The sequence below is a fragment of the Amia ocellicauda genome, chromosome 20, assembly GCF_036373705.1.
Source record: "Amia ocellicauda isolate fAmiCal2 chromosome 20, fAmiCal2.hap1, whole genome shotgun sequence".
NCBI lineage: Eukaryota > Metazoa > Chordata > Actinopteri > Amiiformes > Amiidae > Amia > Amia ocellicauda.
The window spans coordinates 16,507,310-16,531,781 of NC_089869.1; the positions used below are offsets into that span (position 1 = coordinate 16,507,310).

Genomic DNA, 24,472 nt, shown 5'->3' on the forward strand with positions numbered 1-24,472 from the left:
AAATTATATATTGTTATTGATTGGTGTATATCAACCCTACGGGGAAATAACTTGGTGGGAAATGAAGAAAAAAAATGTACTTGTAACATTTTGATACTGTCATCTAATACCTTTGGAAATGAATTACTCTATTGAAAAAACAGTTTTAGATTCAGTAACTAGCCATTTTTACTGTCTGGCTTAGAAGGTACTTTGTTCATCTACCCTATTCTCTGGCCTAAAACCAGCCTACGGCCTCAGATGGCTGTCACCATGGCAACTGTGTTCATTCAGTACTTGCAAATAATGAAGACAATGTGTTTTCCATTTAGATGAGTTTTTACAGCAAGAGATATGGAGAGTCCGTCTTAAAAACTCTTTCATTACAAGCAAAATAAAAACCTAGTTTTCTGCCTGAAATCTGGGAAGAAGCCTCATATCTTCCAAAAAAAATATATAAAATGGTTATATGCCAGAAGGCAGTGTTTTCTCAAAAACATTTTTTGTACAGTAACCTGGTTGAATGAGATCTTAAAATATATATAACTCACAGAAGCCTGCCTTCAGTCTGTGAAAACACAGCAAATGGAAAATCCCAACGAAGGACCACCACTTATAATTATAAAGTACTTGTGTTTTATTTTAACCCCTCTAACTATCACTCTCAAAATCGGATCATGAGACGAAAAACTGCAGATGCCAGATCCTCACACTTAACTTATGCAAAAAGGTGTCAAAATAATGATTTACTCATTTCCCACAATGCAGTAATGACTTCCCTGTGGCACCTACCCACCTAAACAAACAGACGTAAAGGAGGGAGAGCTTACAAATACTGTCTTCACAGAAGTCGAGCACAAAGGAGTCATATTAACTTGCATTTGTGTGAATATGCTCATGATCGGCCACTGCTACTGTCAACTGTGAAATGAAATGTTTGTAATTGCAATGGCAAAGATTATAGCACTCGGTCAATTTCCAGAATACAAAATAATGGAGACAAGGTTCAGCCTTGATAAAGTCATGAAAATGCCCAGAAATGTAATTAAGGAGGCGATAATTTTGTGTCTAAAAGTAGAACTGAATAAATATTTATACATTTTATTTCTTTATGGTTGCACTATGAACAGAAGCGACAGAAGGTGTTATGATGTGAAATATCAGTCACATCAGCAGTATACTAATTTAAAACTACTTTGACAGCAAAGATAAAATAGAGTGCTCATTAAATATAACCGTTAAATACTTTACCAATGCTAAATTACATTCATTCATTCATTCAACACATATCTTTGACAAGAGCATTGGTAACTATGTTTTCTCAATGATCAGTTATTATTGCGTTTTTTGGAATGCCACTCATTGTGTACCTTGGTTTTAGTTTGTCAATTCACACAGGGTGCCTCTTAAAACTCCTACACTGGAAAGAGTTGCAGAAAATGGGGGCCCAGGCAGACCCACCAAATACCGGGGAGAAAATGGAAACTGTTTTCTGTGTTTACAGTGGAAACAGTGAGTCTGGGAGATTTTCTTCAAGTCTCTTTTCCACTGTTTATACAGAACAGTGAGGACCAGCACTTCCTGAAAGGAAAGCCAGCTTTCCAGGCTGAAATGAAATCCAAGTTTTACAAATCTGCAGACAGGAAACATTGTGTTTTCAATTTTCATTTTCCACTCCTAGCCCAGTAAACACACTCAGGTCTATTTTTTTAGGAGGGAAAAACAGTCTTTCCTAGCATTCCTCAATTAAATGTTTCATATAACTAATAGTTCTTTGTCATGCAATATAATCTGAAATCACTTAATATTTTAAAGTCAAGAATACATTTTTTCTGAAAACTTCATGAACCTAAGAATGTACCTGTTTTAGCCTACCATTCTTGATCTCACTTGCTTGCTCTTTTAATAAAAATATTAATATAAGATTTAACAACTAAGAAAAGGTTGGTATTTACGTACAGACATTTGGAAACTTTTCTATTACAATACATTTTTACAAAGACGACACACCGTCTAGTCATACACATGAGAAACTTGCTTTACAACCAAAACAACAATAATAAAAGACCACACTATATTGGTCCAGCATTACAGTTTTCAAAACATACAATTTCAAATACTTTGGGACTTCTTGTCTGTGTCTGCAGTTGTGTCCCCTTAAGACACTTTCTGCTGTGTGACATCAGTTCAAGGAAAACCAAAATGCCTGTTCATAGATATGCGAGATTCATTTTAAAATTTATAATCAATTTACTGGGTTGTACAGTTGAAGGAACCTGTCATGTTCTCACTTCCCAGATCTGTCCCATTCTGTCATTCACCCCTGTCACTCAACAGTGTATAGCCTTCTCTGGAGCTGGCTTTGTCAACACGCTGCTTCAGCTTCAAACTCTAAAGCTATACTAAAACCAAAATACCAAGCATGCTAATGAACGTAGAGGTAAAGAAGCTGCACTTCAAGAAATAGTATTGCTTTTGTCCAAAAAACACTTAAAATACAAATATCTTGTAAATATAAATGATTTCTTGACTCCTGCAGAGAGACATAGAAACACAGACATCAACAGTTAGCAAAAAAAACAACAACAACATTTAATCAGAAATGGAAATAACTCATTAATTATTATGAAGGGTTAGACACACTGACACACTGCGCTCAATAGCCCCCATGTATTTTTAATGAGCCGTTTCCACCCAACAGATCCAGAGAGATCACAAGGGTGCCAGTGCCAGGCGGGTGCTCAAAGAACCACCATCATTTTCTGTATTTGCTTTTATTTCACCTACATAAGTTCTCACAAAATGATCCAGTATATGTGTCATATTGATATATCTTGTTATGTACGTCCCCTCTTCCAAAAAAAAAGGGTACAATACAAAAGGAAGAGCTTTCGATCTAAACGGATGAACGTGCAGCCAACCATGTACCTATTTAAAAAGACAAATAAAACAGGTTTTGGTTTAAAAAAAAAGGGGTGGGTTTAGTAACTCTGGTATTAAAATAAGCACTACCAGCTAAGATGCCTGAGCAGGGCAGAGGTGCAGAATGTTAAGTATATTAAGAAATTAAAGTCCTATTTAGCTTTGTGTGATTTAAGTTTGACTTGTTTGAAATAAACTGTTGGCTTTACCACCTTGTAATAGCATTAAGCATCGCAGTGTGTAGAGAAATCCAATATTGGGGAAAGCTAAAGCCTCTTAAACGACTGCAGCTCGGTGCACTCCCAAATGCATGTATAAATTACATCATTAGAAAGTATATAACAGGAGATTTTTTTTTAAGTTAAAGGTTAAAGAAAACAACAAAAAAGAGGTTAGCTGGAGATTTTTGATTAATGCTGCACTACCTCCTGAATCAGGCTCACACTGCACCGAAAGGGAGTGAGAGGGTCCCCACCGCGTCCACGGCCTGCCGGGGAGAGACCACCAGGTGAGACCAATTCATCATGTACCAGCACACCCAACCAGACAGGTCATTGCATCAACCACAGACTCCCTTTGTGCAAGGAAATGGTTCAAGATCAGATGAGATCAGGCGTATTCGAGTAGATGTGTCTGCAAACACAACTTGATCTTCTACGCGATGCTGAATAAAGCCTTCTTCTCTACAGTTGCAGGAGGAAGTCATTTAGCCAGAAAGCAAGCAATTAAGTGGTCATGGAAGGAAAACATAAATTACAAGATCACATAGGTAATAAATTCTGCCATGATGAGGTTTGGGGACTTGCAGAGGTTTTGTCTTTAGGGGGTGGGGGAGAAATGTATTGGAACACACTTGTGAAGAAAGGGAATTTCTGTTTACAGTCAGAAATGAGCCAAAACTTGCAGCACACACATATTAAAGATGTCTGTTTCATACAGATACACTAATGTCACAATAAAGCACTCAATATGATATGAAGGTAATAATGCAACTCCTACAGCATTATGAAGTAGGCAAAGGTCCTTATGGGCCACTTGATTAATACAATGAAATGATTAATGGAGAGATGATGTATTGTTAAAAGAATGCAGACCTGAAAGGACATTTTCATACTAATTCAAAAAAAAAAATCCATCTCGCTTAATTATTTTTTTGAGCTCATGTCAATTGATATTACGCAGTCAGAACACAATAAACATGTCTTCATCATGAAAGGTTACCACAGAGAAGAAACAAATCAGTATAAAACGGAACAAAACCGATAAGGTAATGTATTTGAGAGTGGATAAGTTAATGTATGTTTCGAAATTCCTGATTCAAAAGCCAAAGTACAAATAAATATAGGAAATATTTCTGCAAAAACTGTTACAATATTGTCAGTGAATTCCTGCTCGTAGATTCACACTTTGGGATAACAGCATTGCACTGGTAACAACACTGGCTTAATTTCATCTTGTAACACCCTAATGGATTCATTGTTTCAGGCCTCTTCTGCCTCCAACAGCTATTATCATATAAACACCTGTGTTATCAAAGCACCGCAAACAATTTCTTGGATAATTTAACAAGGATGAAACTGCTGATTCTGTTTGGAGTGTGCATACTTCTACCGCACTGCCAAACAAAGAGAGATTATATATATATACAGACACACAGAGAGAGAGGGAGAGAATAGAGAATCTATACACTCCAATGCACTGAAGTTTCTAAAGATATTTTCCAAATTATGCACAAACAACAAAAGGAAAGCATTTTAATCATTTAAAATGACTATTTTGTATGAGATGGGCTGGATATCATTGCACATATAGGTTCCTTTTTTTGCAATCTGTATCAAAACCCTGTTGAAAGAGAAAGATCAAAAAAATTGGGAACACTTGCATAACACTAAAAGCCTGACGTTCGTTACTCTGCTGATTGGGAGCTCTGCTGGTCCATAGTACTTATTCACTGGGTTGTATTTCTATTAGGACTTGGCACAGAACTGCACAGGAAAAGTGCAGGGAGGCTTCTGACACTTCCTGCAGCTTTGCATAAGAGTTAACCTTCATGACTGGTACAACAGTCCTCATTAGTGCAAACCAACCAACGAAAAAATAAAATAAAATAAATAAAATAATAGGCTTTCTTTGTTAAATGAACACATCAGCGATATTTCTGTTCCCTGACCTTTTTAGTCTTTTTACAAATCAGAAATCCGTACAAAAAGGCAGACAACTGGTGCCATCGCAAAGACGATCGAACAACAATAATTGGAGGCGGACTCGCCGAGGTCTACATTGTGTAACTGCAGCCCAGACTTTATTCTTACACCTCAGTTTAACAAACGAAAATGACATCATACGTTTTCAGAAGCATGAAAAACACCTGGTTTTCATATCATGCAAAATTCCACTCTCCCTGCAAGTCTTGCAAGTTTGAAATGCTAACGTTTCTCACTATATCTAATCAAATAAAGGAGTGAGAACAGATTTGCTATGTATACTCTACTCTGTTAAATGTTTAATATGCTTTTGTTAATATACTTACATGTTTTTTTGTATAAGTAGAACTGCAGCTTTATGTATAATGAAAGTATATATAACCATATTACTAGAATAACAGTAATGGAAGGGAAAAAAACTCCTTTTGGTTTCCAGTACAAATCTGGCATGTACTATAAACCAAAAAAGTATTGCAGGAAGTACAGAATCTCTTGATCATTCTCACTGTTTTACTGTTGCAAATGAGCGGTGGTTTGTGTGCATTCACTGCTGAAGGAAACCCGAATATAAAAGGGCGCCTAGGAAAAAAAAAACACAGATTTTGCAGATTCTGTATTAGGAGAAGCTGATCAATACATTGACTCCACCATTGCTGCATTACCTGTAGATAATATAGAGTTTAATTAGTAAGTATGCCATTGTTATGGTTATTATTATTATAGTGCCTATGAAAAAAGTACAACTATGTAATATATATTGATAAGAGCACTATTATGTAAACTGAAGGGCTGTGGGTGGCCCGAGTTCAACTGGATCAATGAGGCATGGTTAGCGTAGTAAATACACTCGGACTGAAGAACCCAGGGTCAACCAGAAAGTGGACCGGAGTTCTTCAACCCTGATGACCATCACCGCCGAATAATGACTCCCAGTCAAAACGAAGGGTCTCGTGTTAATGGAGATCTCCACTGCAAGAATTGCCAAATCTTGTGTAAACAACCCGGAATGAAAACCCTACAAACGAAACCTCACCTTGTACTCCAAGAGGAACCGGGGCCCCTTTTAATAAATTGACCTTTGCCGTAAAATCGTTATTAACTCTCTTGCATGGATTGAACATCTAAACTGCAGAAAGAGTGCAGCTTTTAGTCTTTACAGGGACAAGGATATTTAGGTTTGCACATAGCAACCTATAAATCAAGTAGAGGAAACGGGGTTGCTTCTGTGGTGGGGGGGGGGGGGGGGAGAGTGAGAGAACGAGAGAGAGAGAGAGACCTGCCTTATTTGCTGGATACATTTTAATACATTTTATTACAACACCCACACTGTACCTTTTGAAGGGATAAATTCCCAGAAAATTGAAATTTCATGTGTGACATTTTTTTTGTCTGTGTAGTTAAATATTGAGCATTCTTAATCTTTTATTCGCTTCACTAGTTCAAATATATGGAATACAGTAAAAAGAGCATCAGAAAGAATTCAAAAGAACATGTACAATTTTACAGTGTAATGGGTTTTCTGTTCTGTGGCATAGGGTTATTAATTCATACATCAAATGTGAATGCAAAACACCTGAAAGCAAACTATGACCATCTCAGTAGATGGTTGGTTTATATAGAGGCTATATTCTAAATGTCTGAAGGGTGTTGTATGTTGTTTTAAGACTCATTTTGGAGGGATACGCTTTTGGATGGATTTAACTTTTTCTTCACACTTCTTGCTAGTGCTATTAAAACCAACCAACACATACAGACATATTGATGATCAGTCCATGTTACGCAGTAATTACCTTAGATTTAATATGATATAAATAATATGACCATTAGATCATTTAATATCTTCTTTGTAAATCTCTCCCCCCTGGGATTTGTCTCCTGTCTAGACATATGGAACCAATCAGAGCAGGCCTCTGCAAGCCGGCTGCCGAGGATCTCTGGACATTGCTGTCAACAGAACCTCAGGAAACAGAAATGGCAAAATAATTTAAAACAGTCCACCAAGCTACTACTTATTATTGTCTGCAGCCTGACAGTATACAACGATACCTCGAGCCTCCTACTCCTACACAGCCACATGTTTATGTCACAGTTTCCAGAGTTAGCAAGCGAAGGCCTGCGTTTTGCTGACTGACAGAGTTAAAACCAAAACAAAAGGGCTCCCTCATCTTGCCACACAACTGCTGCCTTGTCTCTGGTCAGAGTCAGGAGGACCGGCCGCTCTCTGAAACTGAAACTCCAACTTTGCCGTCTCCGTTCATTCTGCGCAGACGAGACAACTGGCTTAACAACAGGTCTCAGAAGCCACATGTATCAACAAACACACACAGAGACTCACACATTTTATTTTTGAGTACGTTTAGAACAACTATGCTTTTAGTTTGCAGTTCAGAGCTTTTTATATCTCAGACCCTTTGCTTTCCTGTCTTATGTTGCTCAGCGTGTTAACGAAGTCCAGATTAATCAGTACCTTTTTAGCTCAATCTTTCTCCGCAGAGTCGTCTACTGAGTTACTCTTGATGTGCGTTGTGGGCTTTAAGGGAGGTGAATTAAAGTTTATAGGGAAAGTAAGGCTTGTGTTTTTACACCACTGTAATAAGCTGTCTGATCTTTTATTAAAAGACGAACAGATTTAAAGGAGGAGGGGGGAAGGGAGTGACAGAATAGTTTGTTTTCAGTTCACGGATGCATTAGGAGACAAGACATTCTGGCTTGGTGTTCATTTTGAAATAGTGCGATTGTGGATGTCAGCTCAGCTATCGAGCTGCAGGAAGAACAAAGGCCCTCAGAAGGAGGCTTGTAATGATCTAAGGGCCTGCACAATGTCTGGAGGAATTCTTCAACCCGCCAGGCATAAAGGCAGACCCTTGAACAGGGCCGTTGAAAGGAGGTTAGCAGAAGTAATCTGTCTTGCGAAAAAAGGCAAAACTAGCCAGATTGAACCAAGAGGCTGCAGAAAGGAAGCATTCTTACAGCACAACATCTGCGAGATTTCTTGATTTCGGGCTCGTCTTCTCACACAGATTAGGAACTGCTGGGAAGGCTTACACATCCAAACAGTTTGTGATGACAAAAGCACTGAAAAGCAACCAACACTGAAAAATGTACAGATTAAAGAAAAGATTAAAAATATTTGTTGGTTTGTTTGTTTACAATAGATCGTCAGATGAATAATTAAATGAGGCTGCAAAACTATAACTGATAATGCGTGTATGGGATTGGTGTATGATAAAGCTAATCCTTAAAGGGATTCTGGAGATTAGTAATGTGCCGTGCATATGACAGCACGTTGTTGCCCATTGTTTTAACAGCCTATTCTTTGCGGTGCAGGACGAGGGATGTTTAAAATTGACATGACCTCATTACATAAAATGAGTGTGTTCTTCATTAGACTGACTAGACTGATAATTAAAAAGATCCGTAGAAATGCTGAAGGGATGCTTCTCCATTACTTCACGTGGCAAGAATCTTAACCAAATAATGTCATCAGGAGCACGTTCCGTACAGGAGGAATGATGCAAGCAATCACAGGGTAAATAGGCAGGCTTGTCAATAAGGGTTTAATACTACCCTTGTTTCATTGAATGCCTTTGTGTGTAGATGGTTCTTGCCGTGCCAAGAGGGTAAAAATAGCTTGTAAATGGAAGGTTAATCAATGCAGTGGCAACACATTAAAAGCTTTAAAAAAACAAGGCAGAGAAACAAACAGTATCAGTTATTACACCTCATCCTTCATGCTGGGATTCACTCAATTCAGTAAATAAGTTAATTGGAGCAACTAAAACCACGGCAGGCTGTTGTGTCCTTGCCGAACAGGTAAACACACTGTTTTGTGTGCACTGGATTGGTCTAAGCCCTCCCCTTTATATCACGTCAGTGTTCAGGGGGGGCTCCTGCAGCATCAGTTTATTTTCTCTGTCTTTTTTTAATAATAAAATGGCATTTGTTATATAAAAATAAGAAAGCCATAGTTTCGCCACACCATGTAATTAAACTCCCACATTGCATCTTGGAGGTCAGAAGGGTTAAATCTCGAGGGATTGCAGCCCATTTGCTGCAGGCTGCTCTGTGCTTTACTAGCCTGGAAGTGTATGTACAGATGAACCCCTCTGTCATTGAAAAGTGGCTCCCGTGGAACAAAAATAAGGTTAAACAAGAAAAAATTATCTTTAAAATTAACCAAAACAAAAAAGAGCTGGTTTTAAACTCCACATTAAATTACATGGTTTCTCCTTTGCAGTTTAGTCTGAGAAATCTAGGCTGAAACCTTTCTGCCCTCAACCATTTACACAGCAGGGTCCACCCCATAGGGTGATTTTTAATAAAAGCCCTTCCAGCCAATGTTAAAAAGGCATGCAAATGTTGTTGGTCCTTCTGTTTTGTATTAAGCTAACTGCCCAACTCTTTAGGGCAGAACGAGGACAATAAATCAGGCCGGGAGAGCTTGCATCCGCCACGAACTGATTCTTTATTACAGACACTGTAAGCACTTATTTTTGTAAAGGTAAGGGTGAAAATTATGATTAGATTGATTGTATTATAGAAAAAAGAAAAGGAAGCATCCAAAGGTATGTGGAGATGCCCTTCCTTTACCCCCACCAGAAAAATAAAAGCCACGAGAAGACCTTGTTCTTAAAATAACTACTGGCTTACATTGTTTTGGGAAAAGGATGCCGATAAAGACTAAATCTGGAAGCTGATATTTTACTTGTTATACAAACAATTATGTAATGTTAAAATGTGTCAATCTAGGATGCATGCGGCAAATTAAACATTTTCTTAGAGACGCATCGCAGACTGAGGATGATTCCAGCCAATCAGGTCAACTGGCTTTCCTGTGTTGCGGTCAATTCTTCCTTCAGTACTGCATAGCCCACAACTGCTACAGAGGGGGTAAAGTTTGATAGTATTTATGTATGATATCAAGATTTGATAGGTACATAACGTAAAGCAACACAATTACAGGCCAAGGCCCAGACAAAACTAACACTTTGATCCGCCCATCATTCCCAAATTCCGATTCGAACACTCGACGGCTATCTATCCGACAGAGGGTTCTTTGTCGCATGTAATGCTAACTGCCATCAATATCTGTGCTTTGGTCCGAATCAAAATATCAATAAAAGTATTGTTGGAACATGTCAATCCATACGATTAAATCTGTACGACAAAAAAGTTTGATCCCAATGAAATGGGCTGCGGCCCAAATTGCACACTTGCTGCCTACACCCTTCGACAAACGTACACTTTGCGTGTGCACTTGAGTGAGTGAGGGCGTAGGGTGTAGGGTGAAGCTACAAGCGTTCAATGGGACACACTTCGGCGTCAGCATTCAGTGCAGAGAAAATACCTACGCAATATTATCTTGTCAGATTGTAGATTAGCCTATTAAGTATAAACCCTTGCCATCGATTTCTTCTATGGAACAGAAACTTGTTTATTAGTTGAGATTCCTCAGTACTTGGAATGGTTATGAAAGTGCCTATTAAAGTAGTTGATTTCATTAGCCTTAGTTTTGATTGAACAGTTTACTAAAATGAAAAGCCGCATTACAAGAAAAGTAAAGCATCAAGACTCCCCCATATCATGGTTTCATTCAGCTGCTCAAGAACTGAAGATACTGGAGTAGAGCACACATTCCCACAGAAGCCAGTCGCACAAAACAACAGCTGCTAGACTTGCCTTCATCTCATAGCAGTCACCTTGTTCCCTCCAAATTTGATATCTGACCACACCCCTCCTTTTCTTAAGATACAATTAAAAACCTTGTTACATCATCAGATCATAGGCTCCTAAAATCAAGAAAGTTGATTCCAACAAGGACAACAAGAAAAGATTGAAAATAAAGCTTTATTTCTTGGATACTAAGAGACGGAAAAAGACCTAGATGCCGACCGCATAAAAGATGGGAAGATCTTAAACTTTGCAGGCGTGACATGGAAAAGGGTTCAAGTTTCATTGTAAAGCATTTAATCAAAACCATGAAATGCATGTTAAAGGAAGAAGAAACCCTGAACATGAATGGTGCTTTTTAGACACTGCAGCTCAGGAAGCAAAAACAATCCAATGATTTGATTAATAGATCCATGGTTCCTTAAACATGCACAGCAGCAGTATGCAAAACTGGCCAGCAGAGTCAGTATTTGTCACAGATTTGCTGTCAGAAACAACACTTTAGTATTGGGGCAGAAAAGCAGGCATTGGAGACATGTAGATTGAGTTGAATTATTCTTCCAAAAACAACTGTTTATCTTGTGATTGACAATAACCACTACATTTCTTGGTGCAATAAATTAATAATATTTCTTATAATATTTTTTTTTTCCTCTCTCAACTGGACAAATTGAATTCAAATTTTCTAAACAAAAAACAGACATTTACCAGTTTAAATTACATAATTCATATTTTTGTTCAAAGTTCAAGATGCAAAAAGCTAAATCTGTTAATGTTTGAAGGACATGTTCTGCTTCTGTCACAAGTAAAGGTCATGCCAAAATAATTAGAGACGAAAATTTCAAATTTTCAGAAAGAAAACAAACACAAAACCCACCAAGAGGACCGAGTATTAAAGAGCAAGGAAAGAATGAAAGTTGAGTTTCGGGGGTGTAGCTGAGGGGCCTGGCCTCCTCACAAATACCCAAAAGAGCATGATTGTTTTGGAGAGGCCTACAGTTTCAGTCATTACAGATCACCCCTGCTGTGAACCCATAACCCCTCGCTCCCTTCACATGTTCACATCACGCACAGCACACTTTGCACATGCGTGTGGAAATTCAGAAGGAGGGCAGAAGGTAGAGCTGACCCTTCAACTGATAGATTTGTTTGTCAGTGATTTGGACAGATTCTTGATCCTCATCATAACATAAAAAATACTTTATAATAACCTTTAAATTAAATACTGCATGAACAGGAATAGGCTTTAACTTAGGACAATTTTAGAAAATGGTCTTATATTCCTACATGTGACATTTCTTACATTACATAAAACAGTTACTTTACACACCTCATTTATAAGCAGTAGTTACAATGTAGAAATACCCTACATGTTTGACATACAGTTCAGCTTTCTAAAATGACATTTAGACAGGCCTTCAATTGTTGTGCAAATATTTCAGCTGTTGATCTAAAACACTGCCATGGAAATAAGGCTTGGAAAAAAATGGACGCGTTGCTGGTTAAGGCAATTATTTGATTTTGAAACATGATAAAAAAGGGAGTGTTTGTTTTAGCTTGATCACAGTAAATTGTTGGCAAGTTCAACTTGTTTTTTTTTTTATTTTTAAACATTAAGTTGGGGTGTGGATGAGCCAGGGAATTTAACATTTAGATGTGCTGGCTGATACCAATCATGTGTTCCCAGTCCAGCCACTGCTCTGACAGACAGAGGCTACCACCTTTTTAGAAAAGTTTATTATTTCTTTCTGTTCTTCCCCCAACACTGTGATAATAGTCTGCGACGCCTCTAATTCTACGATTACAACCTCTCTGTAGTTAATTCAAAGCATTTGTGCTGTTTTATATAAGTAAACTGGTTAAGAAAACATTTTGCAAGCTCTTGAAAATAATTTATTTCATATTTTAGACACGCTTTGATTTAATTTGTTTAATAAATCTGTTCGGAAGTTCTCAAGAGCTCCTTTTCTTATCTGCACATCATAGAAGGATGTAAAGTGGTTACATAGAATCCTCATTAAATGTTTTGTTGTGCTCTGATGTTGCAATGAAGTAAATCTGTGGAGGTAACAACTTTACATCTGGTGCGTGTGCATGTGTCTACTCGAGCCCTTTTGGCAGCAGAGAGTGAGATCATGTCTTGGCTTGTTCAAAGCCATGCATTTTTGCACCATTGGGTCAAACAGTACCTCACACAAAACAGTCTTCCAGGAGTCTTACTTTGTAACTGGGTAAAGCATTTTTGCTACTGGTATGAAAGCCATTTATAGTTTTAAACAAGAAAGACTATAGTCTGTTTCACCTTGACCTTGCACTTATTACCTTTTCTTTGCAGTGATTATACTAGAAAAACACTGTTCTTTGTCTCTATACCATTATTATTAGTAATTTGACAAGTTTATATTCTTTGTGTTATCGATTCTAATTGTCAGCTCCATAGTGCAATCACTTTTAATAGGACCAAATTCATAAAACCTCCTGCTTAAAGAGCTCAACGGTGCACGGATAACATGAGGCGGAAATAAACCGAAACCTTTGTGGAAAAAAGGATGTCAATATTTAGTTATGATTAGACGCTTGCTAAATGATAATGGCGATGCCACTTTCCCCAACCCTAACACGTCAGATGTATGTTATCAAAGATATGAATCTGGACTTCCACTGAAAGAATCTGTCCACCGTATCTTCCCTTTAACCCCTTTAACAGTACGGCCTTGCACTCAACTGTTCATTTGCCTGACCAAGCAAGGTTAAAAGTACACTGCTGTGGTAGAAAGCAGGCTGATCTGGGGACTACTGTATGATAAGCCAGAGCAATCCATACACATTGCTTATCCTACATCTGACCCTTGATCATTTTCACTCAACCAGAATTACTCCCCATGTAAGCGACTGTGCATTACACAATAATCTCCCCGACATCCCTCTCCCAGGGGACAAGTATTCTGCTCATGCGTGCATGGGGACAGTACTATAGGGTTAATGGTTAGATTTAGTGTCTGGCTTATACCCGATAAGAACGCATGTACCACTTCAGAATTGGTAGTTTTGATTGTGGACACTTTTTTGGATGGAAAAAAATTACAGACTCATGATAAAATATTTTGTAATAATTTCACATTTTATATAAATTAGTAAACACATGTTCTTTAAATACACCTGTACACCTGCTCTCTTAAAACTAGTATGGTACCCCAAATATAAGATGAGGTGACTTGTTGTTCTGACCTTGAAAAGACAGCCATTTAAAAAAGAAAAAAGAAAAAAAAAGCTGTTTTTGTATGAAAGAACTCTGATTATAGCTCTATTCTAGGCCAGCGCACAATCACTGTACATGTTCCAAATCAATGACCTACTTTTTTCCACACACACACACACACACACACACACACACACGCTGGCACGTTAACGGAGTCAGTTTAACAGCTTAATGTTTAAACTCATCTTAAGCTGCTTCTTGATGTTTTCAAGTTGCAGTTTTTTTTTCAGCTGTATGTGTGGCGAGTATGTGTCGGACCTGGTACTTGTATTAAATACATGATCGTTGGTGTGTTCCATAATCAGATACATATCTAATTCAGAACATATATTTTTCAATACATACATGTATAACGATCGTCATTATCATAATTGACTTCTTTAAATGCACAACTGAACAAAGGCAAAACCGAGCGAGGCAAAATAATTCCCAGTGTGTTCCCTGACTAAGCATCTATAATACCAACAAACTAACAAATGCCTCCCTCCACGAGGTGAAAACAGACATCATCTGCTCTTACATGTGCACAAACATCTTTCTACACCTGCTGCAGCATTATAATTTTAAAGAGATTTGGGATACTGTTTATAAGCACAATATTTAAAGTGGAATAACCTCCCAAATCATGTGACCTACTTTAATTGGGAGAAATGGACAGGGCAAGCTTTCCGTGTTCCCTGCACCATGGAAATGTGAGCAGTTTGTGTGCCGAAGAGGTTAGGACAGCCATGAGTCTCTACATTCCTGCTCTTAATACAGAGAGGGCTATTTACAGCAGCCGCACAGCCTCCAGCAGGAACGCCACGGCACAGTACAATCCCGGCGCAGGGACAGCTGAAAAATGACTTCATTATTCATACATAGTACCTCGCGTTTTTATCTCAATAATTTGGTGTTGACGTATTAATGTCTCCGTTTTGGACAACTGCTTGGCCATTTTTTGTTGTGATTGAAGATGTCTTTTTATGCAGATGGTTTTAAACCAAACTTCTAATTTGATAAAAAATGTGATCAATAAACAATCTTTTCTCCTTGTAGTTCAATAAATAATGTGTAGGTAAGCTCCAGTTATTTTCATGGAGTTCAAGTCTTTCCTTGTGAAAAGCCTAAAAAGTGCTGATATGCGTCCTCACACAAACAATACAAGAAATATAATAAGAAATAATCTGTTCCCCAGGGAGGCATATGGATTGGCAGCCAAAGTGACAGCATCAAAAAAGTGACATTTGGTTATGAGCAGAACCATTCAAAGTTTCTGAGAATGCGTGTAAGAGTAAGTGCAAGAGTACATTTCCATTTTTTGACAGGAAAGTAAATAATTTTATGATTTAACATAAATATTTAATTTACAATGTAGGTGATATTATTTCCTTCAATCTTCAGAAAAGATTTGCCCTGGGCCATCCTGTGCCTTGTCAAAGTCTGTGACGGCAGCGAGAGCACGGTCAGCAGGAAACGCATCCATACGTGTTGGCTTGTGAACAGGCTCAATTTGTACGGGGCAAATCAAGCATCTTTTGTCTCGATGTGGTCTACAGGTAATGGATAGGCCGAGGGATTTTTGGTGAACAAAAGTCAACATTCCTGAAATTGTGAGTCAAAAGCTGGATTTTCCGCAACAACAGAATTCCACAAGCCTGGCTGCGTCATACCTGTAATCAACTCGGCTGTTTTCTTGTTTTTGTTTTTCTTTCTCCTCAGTTCCTTATTTGAACTTTGTCTCGTCTCATCTGTGATCTATGCTATTTTCTGCCGGTTTTTTTTAACTCTTGTTCTGGGAAGTTTATTTGACATGAATGCATGTATGATGCAAGAAGAATGAAATGGACTAGTGATCACAGTAGCTATACTTATACAAATTCTTCTAGGGTGGGAAAATAAGAAAATGTCTCAATGCAACCAGATCTCCTTAAACAATGTAACAATTAATTACATATTCAAATAAAAATAACACACCAAGGAGATACAAACTTAAAAGTATAAAGGAGGTGTCATAAAATTCAGACTAAACAAACAAAGAAGGATTATTGATGCTTATAGTTTACTCATATGGAGGATCTATCAGTAATGTGGAAACCCAAATGAATTGTTTCCTTCCTGTTTCAAAGCAGGATTCAAGCAAGGTTAACTCTCCATGTCCATGCGACCCCAGTTACCAGTTCAAATAGCCATGACACAATTGCAAACAATTTCTGGTTTATTTGAAGTCAGCGACAGTCACTACATTATTTTTCCACTTGGCTAATTTCTAAATAAAATCACATTTAAAAATAAAAAGGGAATTATTTCTCAACAAATTAGTTTGACCAATCTAATTAACTAATATGTAGTAGACATAATGCAATACTACACAATTAGAATTATAGGTAAATCTGCAATATCTTTCTGCAGTACTCTTTAATCAGCTTTGAAATAAATTGTGTCACTATACAAAATGCTTCCAAAATGTTGTAGACATTTAAAAAACAAAACAAAATGAATTCAGAACTCTATGGCCTAACATAAACCTCAAAGCTGTTTTTCTGGAAAAGCATAATAAATGAGGATTACAATATTAAAGAACATGGACTCTTTCAGCTGAGCTACATCCTAATAGTGCCTTCAACCCCAGCAGATCAACTTAGTATTGTGCCTTTGTCTCATTACTAAAACTTTTTAAGGGCCATCATAAAAAGGTAATTAGCATAGACTTATTACTCAGGTGATTATTGACTATTAAAATAGATATGGGTAAATAAATAAGCATTTAATCATGTGGTCCTCAATAAGTATTTTGTCTTAAATAGGCTGGGACAGTAAGTTTTGTACTAAAACAGTAAAATGCCAATCACGATGTTGAATTATCAGACCAAGCTGAAATCGCTGCACAGCACAGCAAACTATTAGGCACATTAACTCAATGTTTTGCATTTAAAACACAGAAAAAGTACGATGCACTAGTATTCTCCTTTACGTCAGCAATTTCATTTGAAAGTACTCATTAAACACTTGAATGTAACACTCCAAACCAATTAGGTAAACCAGCATGGAAACACTGAAACTAATTTCATTAAATAAAGCTTTAGTCCCTGGTCTTCCAAAAGCCATGGGCCAGACCAATTATCAGGCTAATTGGTTTCTAATCTCTAGCCATTTTTAAGTCCTGCACCCTTGCAGCATCCAATGGGCTTGAAATGCTAGGAAATTCCCATTAAACACAATAAAGCCCCGAACATGTTTGCTTGTTACGAAAAACCATTCTCAATCACAAATCAGTGTGTGTGAGGGTGTTAAAGATTATTTTATTTTTGGTGAAACAAACTACATTGCGGATGAGAATAAATAACAAGTTTACGATCAAAAATACATATACATACATGTTAATGTATAACACCCTGCTGCAAAACATTGCACTTCTTCAACATTTACTTTCTGAGCTGGCACAATTAGTTATTTAAAAAAAAGAAACAAGCTGTTCTCTCAGTAGGGACATTGTGGCACTGTTGTAGTGCTGAAATGAAACCCCCACTCAGTGTGTGTTTATGAACCTTCAGGAAATACCAGGGCAAGCATTCCAGCTCTACAGCAGCTCCAGACCATGTGACTGGAGACACACAGCCCGGATTGTTTTCAAGTTTGCTCAAGGACTATGATAAGGGAAAATCTTAAAAACTCATACGAACATGATTGAATATTTCACTCCAAACCTCCTATCATTCTCGCTTTGTTTGCAGTAATGTAATCAATGCATGTAAGGACTACGGGTATGACACTGTAATGGAGAGAGTTATTTCACATCTAAGAGCAGTGTTACTTTTAAGAAATTGCTTAGCCCTCCTGCCTTGATTTGCATATTGCAGATGCTGCTAAAATCATTCACCTTCGTGCTGTTCAGGAAAAAAAAAAAAGTAAAAATAGATAATAAAAAGGAATGCATTACAGAACTGTGGTATGGGATATGTAATGTGATGATATATAGATAAGGTGCGGTTTAGTATTGGGACAACATATTTTGTTGGCCTTGTTTAAGCAATGCCTTGAGGTTATACCATATGAACCAAAGCCATAGGGACGTCCTGCAAAAGTAATTCAATGTATGTGAAAAAATAAGTAATAAGAAAGAAAGAAAAAATAATCTGAGTTTAGTTTTGGTGTATTAGAAGTTGTTTTTATCAGTTTTTCCAGCAATGCCTAAGATTTGTTGTCACCAGAAAACACAGCAAGTCACAAACCTCCTGATCACAAAACAAAGCAGCATATGATCAGAGCACACAAATTTAGGCCAAGCATTTTGCTGCATGTAAGGTAGGTCAAGTCTTGTGTAACAGAAATAACCGCTTCTTTCGGGCCCATTTGGTGTCCTGTAACCATTTTATACGAGAAGCAAAACAAAAAGCCAAAGTGTTTCTACACTTCTTGCCTGGAACTTGTTAAGGATACCATTTCCCTATGCAAGAGATTGCTAAACAAAAACAAAACAAAACATTAGTCCAAGGAAGGAGCAGCATTTCCATTTTTGTGGGGTACTAAAGATAAAAGCCAACCACAATACACGGAAATGGACAGTGGCTGAGTTCGCAGCAAACCGGAAGCACATTAAACAGTTCATTAACTACTGTAAGCACCACTGCAAACATGAACACCACCACCAAAACCTTAATGTATTCATGTCAATAAAAAAATGTCTAGAAAATGAATACAGTTTGCAAACAATGTACTCTACTACATGTGGAACTGTAAAGTTTGTATGCTTTTCAAACAATATCCTCATATTGTCAACAGATAAAACAAAGTGCGAATACAAATATTTTAGTTTTCCAAGACCTACACTCAAATGTGGAGTTTTTTCTTTTTTTTAAATCTTTTTTTCAAATGGCACAAAACAGGAAAAACAACATAAAAGCACACTGTATCGACCTGGGAATTGCTGATATCTCACTGAAAAATCATATAATTGTCTGAAGATGCTGAATGTTGACTGGAAAATAAATAACCTTTGAACACCGTTTACATTTCTGGGAGAAAAATTTCCATAGAAGGAATTCTACACTTCCAACAAAACGCTAGACTAAAATGCTAATATAGAATAAAAAATGATACTTAAGCACTTCCCAGCATTCCAGTGCTATTATAGAAGGGTGGTGCTAGAGATTACGGTTATATAGTGCTATTCTCCTCATGCCTGATAAGAAAGGGAAAGAATTTATCCACTACATCATTACTGTCCAGGATGACTCGACAGACCCTTGCTGTGAATGGTACTGCAGATCTCTAGAGCTGGGATGTGCATCTCTGTTTACTGCAGAAAGTGATTGTACAAGCACTCTCAATACCAGGAACAATGCTACTATGCAACAATTTGAAAACACTATTTGTTACAACAAACCACTGAATTACGTCTCACCTGAAACGCACTGATAAACATTTCAGCAATAATGCTATCGAGATCATCTTTGTTGGCATTGGGGAAAGAAACATTGATTGCTCTCGACAGATTTACATATTTTGCAGCAGTAGCTGGCTTCTTTGTTCAAATATGCTGCATGATTCCACAAGCTCCTAGAGACAAATCAACAACACGGCACTCACAGAGAGCAAGACTCCACTCTCCCCTGGAGGCACGGAGAAATATATATTTTAAAAACATAAAATAATAATTAAAGTCCTCCCACTATTAAAGGCCTCCTTTCTCACTGAATGAAACACCTCAATTAAAACCTTGCTTTTAGTTTTATTCCAGACACAAGCCACTCCAAATCATATTTTAGTATTGTCTGTCATTCTAATTTAAACATTCCTCTTGTTTTGCATTTGAAGGGGTTAAAAGTGTTTATATAGGATGGTGAACTAGGAAGAGAGTCAATGAGCAATTACGAGTGATCATATGAATGTTTTGTCAAGCTTTGTTAAAGTTACAGAACACAAGGCCCTTGTTTAGAGCTATGAAACTGTGACTGGATCTCAGAGTTCTCTCATCAGGTTCAGTGGTGAACAAAACACCTCCAAAATACACCGATCAGCAATAACATTATAACCACTGACAGGTGAAGTGAATAACACTGATAATCTCGTTATCATGGCACCTGTCAGTGGGTGGGATATATTAGGCAGCAAGTGAACATTTTGTCCTCAAAGTTGATGTGTTAGAAGCAGGAAAAACGGGCAAGCGTAAGGATCTGAGCGACTTTGACAAGGGCCAAATTGTGATGGCTAGACGACTGGGTCAGAGCATCTCCAAAACTGCAGCTCTTGTGGGGTGTTCCCGGTCTGCAGTCGTCAGTACCTATCAAAAGTGGTCCAAGGAGGGAAAAGCGGTGAACCGGCGACAGGCTCATGGGCGTCCAAGGCTCACTGATGCACGTGGGGAGCGAAGGCTGGCCCGTTATGTCCGATCCAACAGACGAGCTACTGTAGCTCAAATTGCTGAAAAAGTTCATGCTGGTTCTGATAGAAAGGTGTCAGAACACACAGTGCATCGCAGTTTGTTGCGTATGGGGCTGCGTAGCCACAGACCAGTCAGGGTGCCCATGCTGACCCGTCCACTGCCGAAAGCACCTACAATGGGCACGTGAGCATCAGAACTGGACCACGGAGCAATGGAGGAAGGTGGCCTGGTCTGATGAATCACGAGTTCAAGGTGTTGACTTGGCCTCCAAATTCCCCAGATCTCAATCCAATCGAACATCAGTGGGATGTGCTGGACAAACAAGTCCGATCCATGGAGGCCCCACCTCACAACTTAGAGGACTTAAAGGATCTGCTGCTAACGTCTTGGTGCCACATACCACAGCACACCTTCAGAGGTCTAGGGAAGTCCATGCCTCGACGGGTCAGGGCTGTTTTGGCGGCAAAAGGGGGACCTACACAATATTAGGCAGGTGGTCATAATGTTATGGCTGATCGGTGTATATGCATTGCACCAGACCTGGTACAGCAGTTTGCATTGAATGTGCAGAAATCACTGTTATTCCTCACCAGCAAAGAACAAGAAATCAAGTATCTTACCTAACGATGTTCTGGAATTCTTCTTGAAGCACTCAGTTAAGCCCCCTTTAAATCCTCATTGATCATAGGTTTTGCCTGGAAAAAAAAAGAACATCTCGTATAATCCAGTGGATTTTCCATATATAATCCCATCTCCGTTCCCTATTAAAATGATCTGGATGCAAAATATCTGAATTAACAGACTTTCAAGTTTTGTTTTTTATTTGTCTCAGTTTAGCTGTCCTGGAAAATGAACACCTCTGAGTAGTGGTTTGTAACTAGTCATTCTTACAGACTATGAATAACCGCAACTCTGACGTATCTTTTAATCTTTCAGGAAAGTTGACAATATTGTACAGTGAAGGAAAAAAGTATTTGATCCCCTGCTGATTTTGTACGTTTGCCCACTGACAAAGAAATGATCAGTCTATAATTTTAATGGTAGGTGTATTTTAACAGTGAGAGACAGAATAACAACAAAAAAATCCAGAAAAACGAATTTCAAAAAACGTATAAATTGATTTGCATGTTAATGAGGGAAATAAGTATTTGATCCCTTCGACTTAGTACTTGGTGGCAAAACCCTTGTTGGCAATCACAGAGGTCAGACGTTTCTTGTAGTTGGCCACCAGGTTTGCACACATCTCAGGAGGGATTTTGTCCCACTCCTCTTTGCAGATCCTCTCCAAGTCATTAAGGTTTCGAGGCTGACGTTTGGCAACTCGAACCTTCAGCCCCCTCCACAGATTTTCTATGGGATTAAGGTCTGGAGACTGGCTAGGCCACTCCAGGACCTTAATGTGCTTCTTCCTGAGCCACTCCTTTGTTGCCTTGGCTGTGTGCATTGTCATGCTGGAATACCCATCCACGACCCATTTTCAATGCCCTGGCTGAGGGAAGGAGGTTCTCACCGAAGATTTGACGGTACATGGCCCCGTCCATCGTCCCTTTGATGCGGTGCAGTTGTCCTGTCCCCTTAGCAGAAAAACACCCCCAAAGCATAATGTTTCCACCTCCATGTTTGACGGTGGGGATGGTGTTCTTGGGGTCATAGGCAGCATTCCTCCTCCTCCAAACACGGCGAGTTGAGTTGATGCCAAAGAGCTCGATTTTGGTCTCATCTGACCACAACACTTTCAGACAGGCCTGTACATGTGCTTTCTTGAGCAGGGGGACCTTGCGGGCGCTGCAGGATTTCAGTCCTTCACGGCGTAGTGTGTTACCAATTGTTTTCTTGGTGACTATGGTCCCAGCTGCCTTGAGATCATTAACAAGATCCTCCCGTGTAGTTCTGGGCTGATTCCTCACTGTTCTCATGATCACTGAGACTCCACGAGGTGAGATCTTGCACGGAGCCCCAGACAGAGGGAGACTGACAGTTATTTTGTGTTTCTTCCATTTGTGAATAATCGCACCAACTGTTGTCACCTTCTCACCAAGCTGCTTGGCGATGGTCTTGTAGCCCATTCCAGCCTTGTGTAGGTCTACAATCTTGTCCCTGACATCCTTGGACAGCTCTTTGGTCTTGGCCATGGTGGAGAGTTTGGAATCTGATTGATTGATTGCTTCTGTGGACAGGTGTCTTTTATACAGGTAACGAGCTGAGATTAGGAGCACTCCCTTTAAGAGAGTGCTCCTAATCTCAGCTCGTTACCTGTATAAAAGACACCTGGGAGCCAGAAATCTTGCTGATTGATAGGGGATCAAATACTTATTTCCCTCATTTACATGCAAATCAATGTATAACTTTTTTGAAATGCGTTTTTCTGGATTTTGTTGTTGTTATTCTGTCTCTCACTGTTAAAATACACCTACCATTAAAATGATAGACTGATCATTTCTTTGTCAGTGGGCAAACGTACAAAATCAGCAGGGGATCAAATACTTTTTTCCCCTCACTGTATGTGCACATTCATCTACTAAACAAACAAACAAACAAACAAACAAACAAACAAACAAACAAACAAACATCAGAATGATCAGTAAACAAGACATACAAGGACTTTTTAGCACAGACACAAACTGCTAATTTGATAAACTTGGCTGACCTCAAGGTGTGCAGTATGAACTATTAGCTCTGGGAAGAAAATCCCATTACAAGCATGCTACACCAGGGCAGGTCCATGCTTGCTTGTTTTGAACTAAGTGACATCAGTGTAAAATACCTTTAGCATGAATCCGGCAGTACACGGACAAACAAGAATACACTGAAAGTAGAAAACTAATACCATCATAGTTGGAGATGAGTGTGTAATCCTCTATGTTTGTATAATGGAAACATCAAACAAAGAATGTTCCGAAATATATTCACAGAATTCTAAAGACATTTTTAAAAATAGCAATGGAATTAAAATAATGAATGACCCCTGCACATGTAATTATACACAATTTGTTTTGTGATGCCCTCACTTTAAATCTTCCCACAGCCTTATTCCTTATGGATCTCTTCTCTTCCTCTCCGTGTACACGTTGAAAAGAGTAATTACACTCATTACGTTATAAGTTTTATTCCCCCCATCCTTTCATTTTCAGTCTAAATTTAGTCCAGTATGGCACAGTTCAGGTCTTGGATCACATCCACATGAATCCATTCCTCAGATTGTGAAAATATTATATATCTCTGAAGCAAAACTAAATCCTTGCAGATTGTGTCTCAAACTGTTGACATCAACGGTTTGATGTTTTGCAATAACAGTTAGTATCAAGTCGGCTTGATATCTTGAGAACCTTGAGAAATACAACCTTATCTTATGAGGGATACCCATCCCATTTGTGCACCTGTTGTAAAGGTTTTCTTTTGTGTACCTTCCAACAGCGCTCATAATTTAAAACTGGTTTCTTTTTTTCTTTTTTATGGGTAAATGCTGCAATCTCTCCAATTGTGTGTAAAGCACGGCTTGTGCGTTTCACAAAGGAAGCAATCTTACAAGACTCTTGATGCAGAGAGACTCTTTGAAGATGCTTTGGGACCTGTTGTAGACATCCCATTTCTTGTTTAGCTACATTGCCAGAATGGGGTTTTGCAAGTACCAAAATATCCTACTGTATGTGGTCATTATAGTGTTGTATATAATGCTGAGGAAATGTAGAAAACACACTAAAAGACCATACCATTGGGGTACATTACCCATTCATGTAATTTCCCTTTGTTATGGATACATATTTCTACACAAAATAATACTCAAACATCTATGAAATCCTTTAGGACGTACTTCAAAATGCTATATTTGGAATCAAATTGTATTTTAAATGTCAGATTGATTAGTAAGAGGATTATGTAACAATCTACATTGTAAAGAATGGTGCTGACTGATTATTCAATACATTTTATGATCTACATTGCATTAAGTGAAGACTAAAATATTATAATAACAGGGTCTTTCATCCAGACATCTGAACTTCAATTCACCCCGCAGTCTTGGCAATGCATTCGTAGCATGAAAGCATGTGAGTGATAGGCATGTATGAAAGCATT

The 24,472-nt window shown here is 38.4% G+C and overlaps 1 protein-coding gene across 7 annotated transcripts in view; it reads right to left on the minus strand.

Annotated features, from left to right (window-relative positions):
- Positions 1 to 24,472, minus strand: part of zmiz1a (zinc finger, MIZ-type containing 1a) — a 144,375-nt gene that overhangs the window by 65,252 nt on the left and 54,651 nt on the right. For all 7 annotated transcript variants that reach the window (XM_066693848.1, XM_066693851.1, XM_066693846.1 and 4 more), the window contains exon 3: positions 21,019 to 21,093. The gene's annotated coding sequence lies outside the window, so the exon portion shown is untranslated. The remainder of the gene's footprint in view (positions 1 to 21,018; positions 21,094 to 24,472) is intronic.